Consider the following 8,428-nt stretch of genomic DNA (forward strand, 5'->3'; position numbering starts at 1 on the left):
CACTGCCCAAAGTTAAATTTCCTTCCGTCACCATATGTTTGACTTCCTTTACCCTTATCTACCTCTCGCCAACCCCGTTTCCCTCTGGTAACCACTAAACTAACTGTAGCAGGTCCTCTTGAAGGGAGTTCTGAGAGATGCAACTCCATAGTCTCACAGATCTCAGTTCTGCCTTTTTCATTTTTTTCTTGTTCTCTCTTATTTTGTGGAAGCACCAGCCAATAAGAAATGTTTTTGTTTGTTTGTTCATTTGTATTTATTTAACTGAATATTTACAATATCTTCTCTCTTTGGGTCCACTGTTTATTTTATAATATAGCACCCAGCCAGTAAAGAGAATTTAATGGAAGCAATATTTTAGACTTCTGCCTCATCTAATTCTGGCAAGTTAGTTGCAATTTAACAGTTTTCAAACCTTTGCTTCCTATGCCTAAACAGACATGTTTTTTCCTAACGTGTAAATTTAGTACCACACACCTGTGGGAAGCAAATAAAGACTCACTGTAGTTGAATTCTTTAGCCCACATAATTATAGAGAAGATATTTAACACAACCTCAGCCATAAAGTTGAAATAATTATTTTACCTCTATCAAGTCCAAATTCTCAAACATACTAACCACATGATATGGTTTGATAGAAGACTGTAATGGGCTATATAACTGACAAAGTAAATTTTATGAAAGACTATAAAACGTTTATTAGTTGATATAGGTATAGGTAGTTACAGAGAATTCAATTTAATGTAAAAGAATGCATTGTAAAAGAATTTATTATATGAACGTTCTCGAGCAAGGACAATGAAAAGTTTTGATAGACTTTAACAGAGAAGGCTATGAAGGTTAAAATAGCCATTTAAATAACTCAGAGTGATTTGTTTTTTAACCATGGAGAAAGAATCAAGAACACTTTTTTAGCTAAGAGGTTAGCTCTGAGATTTGAGACAAACTATGAAATACTAAAACACAAAAATTTGCGTATCTCTGGAATATTCTGTTAGACGTGATAATAGATGAAAATAGAAATAGAATAATTGCTGGATAATTAAAAAACTTATGCTATGCATAATTAAAAAGGACATAATCATAGAGGATATTTCTAGTAAATGGTGTGAATTTTTCAAGAAAGGCATGCTCGCACATCACATATTTATGTCTTAAGTCCTCATAAGTATAATATCCAACAAAGACATGGCCCATAATTTTTACAATTCTTCAGTTGCCCTTTACCTTGACAAGCCTTCAGCATAGTCAGTTCATTCATTAGTGTCCGAAATTATCACCAATATTTGCATATTAAATGCAATAGCTAATATTTCCTATTTCCAATCCTATTCTTTTAAAAACTTAAAAATACTTAAGGATTCACATTTCATTTTTAATACTGAGACCTTGGTAGCTGGCCTTTATAATCTCTCTTCGAAGGAAGCATTTGTCACAGTAAACACATAAATGAGGTGATATGCTGGTTGGGTGGCTATGTTGAAGTCATGTCATAGTAGAGGATAATTGTAGTCACTTGAACTAATTATAATCATTTAACTCTCTATCTCGTTTTAAAAATCAAATTGTGCTTCCGAGTGCTACTGGCATCAAAATATAAATCAAAAGCACTGTATTTTTCAACAGCACTATTAATTTTCAATAGCTTGTGTTAGTTTGCTGGGACTACCACAACATAGTACTAAAGACTGGGTAGTTTAAACAGAACAAATTTATTTTCTTATAATTCTGGAGGTTAGAATTCTGAGACCAAGGTGTTGGCAAGTTTTCTTCTAAGGGCTTCTCTCCCTGGCTTGTAGATGGCTGTCTTTGGTATGTTCCCATGGCCTTCCCTTCACATGTCTGGATCCTAATCTCTTCTTAGAAGTACACCAGTCATATGGGATTAGGGCTCATCCATATGACCTCATTTTACTTTAATTCCCTTTTAAAAGCCCTACATCCAAATACATTCACATTCTCAGCTACTGAGGGTTGAGACTTCCAGTCTTAACAAATTTGGGTCGTGGATACAATGTCAGAGCCAGCCGACGAAGTAATTGATGGTACCTGAAACGGGGAGCATGGACTGAGGAAAAGAAAGAAGACAGACAGAATTGCAGAAGGGAGCACAGATTCAAGCTGTGTCTCTGAGTTTATTTAGAACACACTACTTATAGCATTACAATGAGAAAAACAGTAGTCAAGAACCAAGTTTAGCCAGATTACTTATCTAGTAGAACAATGAGATTCTCACAACTCAGAACTCTCTGCTAAACTGTAGCAAGGAATTTGCAGTGATTGCTATGTGAACAGTTACCTCCCGGTTTTTCCCAGCGCTTTACAATCTCAACTTCTTACATTGTTGCCAAGTACACAAATATCCTTGTTCCTTGTTATACGATTTCACATGTCCATGAGTGACTCCCCACATCACAATTCAGCTCATAACAAGGCTTATCAAGAGAGACAGATTTGAAAATACATGTTTATGTTTAGAAACAAGAATGTAGTTTAATTGTATAAATAAATACTTTTTTTTACAATTACTTTATTTTATATTTTGTGATATATAATGTGTATGGAAAATTATTGTGAAATTACAGATTTACTCAAATATATAAGATTTGATATATAAAATGAAAAATTACGATTTTGGAATTTATTTTAAATTTCCACTGTCATAAAAATCTGATTAACATTGGCAGGGCTCAACTTTTCTTATTAGCCGATTAGCAACATTCTTTTCTTGTCATGTGAGGTTTCCTATGTTTTCCAGCACAAGCATTATGACTTCAATATCATTTTCTATGTAAACTATTTAGAAAAGATTTGAATGAAACCAACATTATTTGCAAACTTTTCTATTAATGATTCCACAATTTCATAAAATTACTTAAAAGGTAGTTACTAAACAAAGGAGATTATGAAGGGCATCTGGTAAATCATACTCTCTGGAACAACACTTTATCAGGTTACTTCTGAACACGTTTAACCGGAGCATGAATCAAAAGGTTTTACTCCCCACTAATTACAACTTTTATAATATATACTTTGGTGAATGATAAGTGGTAATTTTCAATTGCAATATGAGGGTTTTTGGAAAACATATTTAAAGAGAGGCCTGAAAATGATGATGAAAATACTCTAAAAATTTATGCAGATGCCTGTTTCATGGACAAAAATGACCAAATTGTTGACAGCATTACAAAATGTGCATGCTGATAGTGTTGTAGGAAATGACATCTGACGATGGAAATTAGATGCTCAGACAACTTTGTTACAGGAAGGAGAATTTAATGCTGGCAGAGGGCGTGGGGCATTCAACAGACCCAATGCATGATCTCCCCTTGGTTAGATTTCTTACAGTTGATATGCCCTTGCAGTGTCCCTGCAAGAGGCATGTGATTCCTTTGTCTGAGGTTTCACGTGTGCTTCATGACTCAGGATGGGGAAGGGGAAGCTTCGGGTGGGGGGGCTGCTGGTGGGGAGGAATTTCCAGACCACTGGTCTTACAGGTCATTTGTTTTGTAGAACCTGCAACCTTGGCGTTATCAGCACCATTATAAGATTCTTGAACAGAGAGACAGGACCTGCTCAGCGGATTCCTATCCAAAGGCTGAGCTCTAATTGTAACATAACAAACAGTTGTACACAGTCTTGTTATTCCTACACAGCTACAGAGATAAGAACATTAGTTGGATAGCAAGCTATGAATCAACAGATGTGCGATGGTGAAGCCGTGAGGTGGGGGTGGTAGCTATGGACAAACATGTTAGCTGAAGAGCACTGAGCAGAATGCGGGGAGAAAGCAGTTTTAACGGGCTGAGTCGGTTATTTCCACAGACCCTTTCCTTTGCATTTTTCCACATGCCTCCTCTCCTCTCTCAATAGGGGTAGTTACCTTGACCACTAATGGTAATTTCTTAGGTAAATATAATTTATTACTATAAGATCATTTAGAATGGTGTAGTTCACTAATTTTATTTGATAGATCATCACTATATTTGGGCTCACCATTTGGGAATTAACAAAATAATTACTCCGAATATATCCCCCAAATGGAATTCTTTCTTTATCTTACTTCTTAGTCCCCCAATTACTTTTATGATACTCTTAGAAGAAAGTCTAATTTAGGGCTGAGAGATCAAACAGGGAGTTGGCTCTACCATCTAACTTATAACAGTTCCCAATAGGTCATTCATCTGTTTTCTAAGGTGAATTAAAATATGTCTTTCTCGCTGTCTGGTTCACTTATCTGTGAGCTTTTGAGGATAAAGACTGCATTTTTATATTTAATCACTGCATGAGATTATTTAACTCATTTTTTTTTTTTGGCTGTAAACTATAATTAAAACTTAAAGAGTGTGTATATTTCACAACTTCCAACATATGTACTTATTTTTGTAAATATGAAATTGCTGAAAAAAAGAAATTGTTGGATAAATAACATGGTCTAGAGGGAAATGTTTGTATAGCTGATCACAATAGTTTATTTAACTGTACCAGATCATAATTTAAAATATTTATTTAGAGAATGACCAAACATTTTCCAAAATGTGGGTGGATTTCCTTGACGAGGGAAGACATGTTAATTTAGATGTTTATTTTGTTAGGAATAACATTCTTAAGACTTTTCTAATTAAAAAGGAACATTTGTGATAAAACTGTAAATAAAGCAAACATTTGTCCTGTGGAAATAGAAATTCTCCTACAGCAACCCCCATCTATAAATATAAGCTTCCTCTCTCACTCTCTCTCTTTCTTGGTTAACAGTTTGTAGTCTTCTAAAGTCTATTCACATTTAAATATATTTTTAAAAATACAACAGCAAAAAGGAGACATTGTCCTACATATTATTTTGCAAATTAAAAAAAAAAAAAGACTCACCATTTCTTTTCTAAACAAATTCATTGCTCCATCCCATTCTTCCTAATATTGCATTATATTATATTTGTTTCCATTATTTATTTTAATCAAATTCCTATTTATAATGTTCATATTGGTTAAATATCATTTGGATGATTTTAACTGAAATCTGCACAGGCTTGGTTAAGCTAAAAAAGAATTAATTAGACAGTTCTGGGGATATCATGTAATCTCAGGAAGTTGAAACAGTCAAATCTCCAGAAGGTGAGAGGAAGAGATCAATTAGCTTTGGTCAGGGTCTCAAAGCAACAATATAATTTATAGAGCTCAATCTTCAGTGTGCAGTTCTTCCAGTAAAGAGTCTGGTAAATCACCTAATAGGTGATTTATTCACAATGTATAAATTGATTACAGTTCTTTTACTAATATAGGCAATATTATAATCACAGATGTAATGGACATATGAACAGTACTAGCTACATAATTTGTAAAGCCCAGTGCAAAATAAAAGTGTGGGTCTCCTTGTTCAAATGTTAATTTCAGTGGTTGGAGTAGGTCAGACAAAGGACAAATGCCATGTGATTTTGTTTACATGTGGAATCTAAAGAACAAGGTGAATGGACAAGCAGAGCAGAAACACACTCATAGATGTAGAGAGCATTTTGATCGTTACTGAATGGCGTGTGGAGTTGGGGGATTGAAAGGAGGAAAGGATTAAGAAGTACAAAATTGGTAGTTATAAAATAGTAATGGGGACATATGAGGAATACATTCAATAGTAGTGTAATAACTATGTATGTTGTCATATGGGTACTAGATTTATCAGGGTGATAACTTTGTAAGTTATATATCTAATTATTATGTTGTACATCTGAAACTGATATAATGTTATATGCCAACTGTAATTGAAAAATTGTAAAAATTATTAAAAAAAAGAACTTCAAGATGGTGACAACAGAGAATTAACCAAGAACAAGGTCCTAAACCCAGACCCCTGTATGACCCTACTGGTCTCATACTAATGAAACAAGACCTAATTCTGAGCTATCTACCAAAATTGCATAAATTATTTAGTATAAATGTCACTAAAAATTGAAATATAAAGGATAATAAGCCTGAAATTTATATGAGTGAGTGTGCGTCTTTATATGTTCTTCCCTAAATAAGGGTAAACAGTGAAAAGCATATGTGATAAAAATAAAAATATTTTTATTTCATTTTTAATTCAAAGTTTTATTTTGTCATTGCAGGACAGAGTATATTTATTCCTAGGAATATTTATCTCCCTAGTTGAACTCACATGTCTCTATAAATCAATGTTGTCATTTAATAGTAAGGGAAGGATCAATTTTATGGTTGGTTTAGCAGAGGAAAGATTTAATAGTAAATTATTTAAGACATGGGAATGGTCTATTAGTAGATTAAGGCACCCGAGAAAATTAGTTCAGTAATCTAGTTATGTTAGATATTGTGTCTTTAAAATTTAGCCTATTAGTTTTTGTTTGTTGACAATCAAAGCTATTTATTTTATTTGAAAGTCTTCTATATCCATAAATTAAAAGCAACTGTTTGTTTTAATCTAGGATAACTCAACTAACATTTGGCTTCCCCCATTCAAAAAAGTAGTAGCACAAATGCGGTGCAGGGTGCTGCTAAATGATAGGGCAACAATCTGGAAACTGTCCAAAAGAAAATGATTTCTAGCAGGTCAACAATTTTCTTAATTGTCCAAATTTGGAAGTATATATGTGACCTTTCTCTAAAGCACAGAAATATTTTTAGGTACACAGTATTCTTTTTAATTGCCAAATTATTTTATTAGGATTTTCTTTAGAAAGTCTTTGTCTCTTTGTTTTCCTCCAAAATTCTTATTAAAAAGTGACAAAGCAGTACAAATCAGTGGATCGAATACCATTTTTCTAACGAGTAATAATTTTAACTTTGAGGAAATCGAATGTAGCATATCTGAATTTTACAAGCAATTTAAGTTATGATAGTCTCATGTCATTTTTTCAGTGCAGTGCCTAAAAGGCAGGCAAATTAATAAAACTTTTGAAAAATGCTATTTTTTCTTTAATATATATATTTTTAAATCAGTGTCTATATATGGATGCTATCTATAGAGATTACACACATGCAAAGAAAACTTAAAACGAGTAGCAGCAGACTTACATACAAAGGGGTAATTATTTGTGGAAGTAATGAGAGAACAGGGGGAAGAATTCTCTAAGCTGCACAACACTGAAACACTTGCAAATGTTTTAATCAAAGATCTAGATCTCAGTTCAGGTATACAAACCTCTGGACCCTGTAAAACTAAATATCAGTTATTGACTTAAAAGCATAACACATCACATAAAATCACTGTTTTTAGACTACAGCCAATCCATTAGCATCTGGTTCATTGTTGCCCCTTCCTTTCCCAATCTTCCCTCACAATATACATTCACCAAAATGGCATAAGCTCCTCAGTAATGAGATTGTAAATTTCTTGACACAAATCAAAGCTGCCTTGCACAGTTCCTGGAATATCAAAATGCTAACATCTTTCTTTTAAGAACACTTCATATCTGTTAATGCAGAGGCTTAGCAAGGGTAGTGACTTACCCAAAGATATGCAGACCGTGTCTAGATAGTAAGTCTGTGCTCTCACCGGTCACTGCCCTCTCAATTTCACCAGGTAGCTCCCTGAGTAGAAGGCTGTGATATCTGATATTTACATAACAACCAATACCATATATGAGTTAAAAAGATAGGGTTCAACAGCACTGGAACAGTACCAGGCTATCAACCAAGTAAATTCCATTCTGGAACATTATCGTCAATGCCAGTCAACACCTGAAACTGATTTCTGATTTTGCCAATTTGGATAACTATTTTTTGAATTCTTTATTGCACACTAGATATTCCTTAAGTCTTTTTCAAAAGTCAAAATTCTATGCACTACCAAATGGAGTTGATATTTCAAAATTAGTTTATTTAATTAACATAGACAAAGGTCCTGGGAAGTATCTTCCCTTTCCAGATTAGGTCTGATTTATCTGATTTGGAAATATAAATTTAATAAAAACAAAATGATCTCTAAAAGTCCATTTTATGATTCCAGACACTGTAACTACTCTGTCGCCAGCTTAGCAATCATCAACACTTACCTAAAACTCATTATATGAAAGCTTTTCAACATCTATTTAGCCATACTCAAATTTATTATATTATGACAGTAGGCAGAGTATAGTTATACTCACCCATGCCATCATTTTTTATATAAACTGAAGCTTACAGAGGCATAGATTTATGGTTAAAGTGTGGGCTCTGGAGATGGACTCCTGAGGTAAAATCTTAATTGCACCGCTAAAGTGGACATGGAGAAGTAAAATAATCTTAATTTTCAAATCTATAAATAAGTCTGTTATGAAGCTCAAATGACAGAGCTTAAAACAATACATGGCCATTGTAAGTGTCCCGGGTATTTAGTTATTATTACTACTCAGCAAATTGCACAGGTCACAGAGCTAGGTTTTGAGCCTTTGCACTGAAGCACTAGATTATACTGCCTCTCTGTCTCTGTTACCCGCCACCA

Source organism: Pteropus alecto, unplaced genomic scaffold (assembly GCF_000325575.1).
Source record: "Pteropus alecto unplaced genomic scaffold, ASM32557v1 scaffold69, whole genome shotgun sequence".
Taxonomy (NCBI): domain Eukaryota; kingdom Metazoa; phylum Chordata; class Mammalia; order Chiroptera; family Pteropodidae; genus Pteropus; species Pteropus alecto.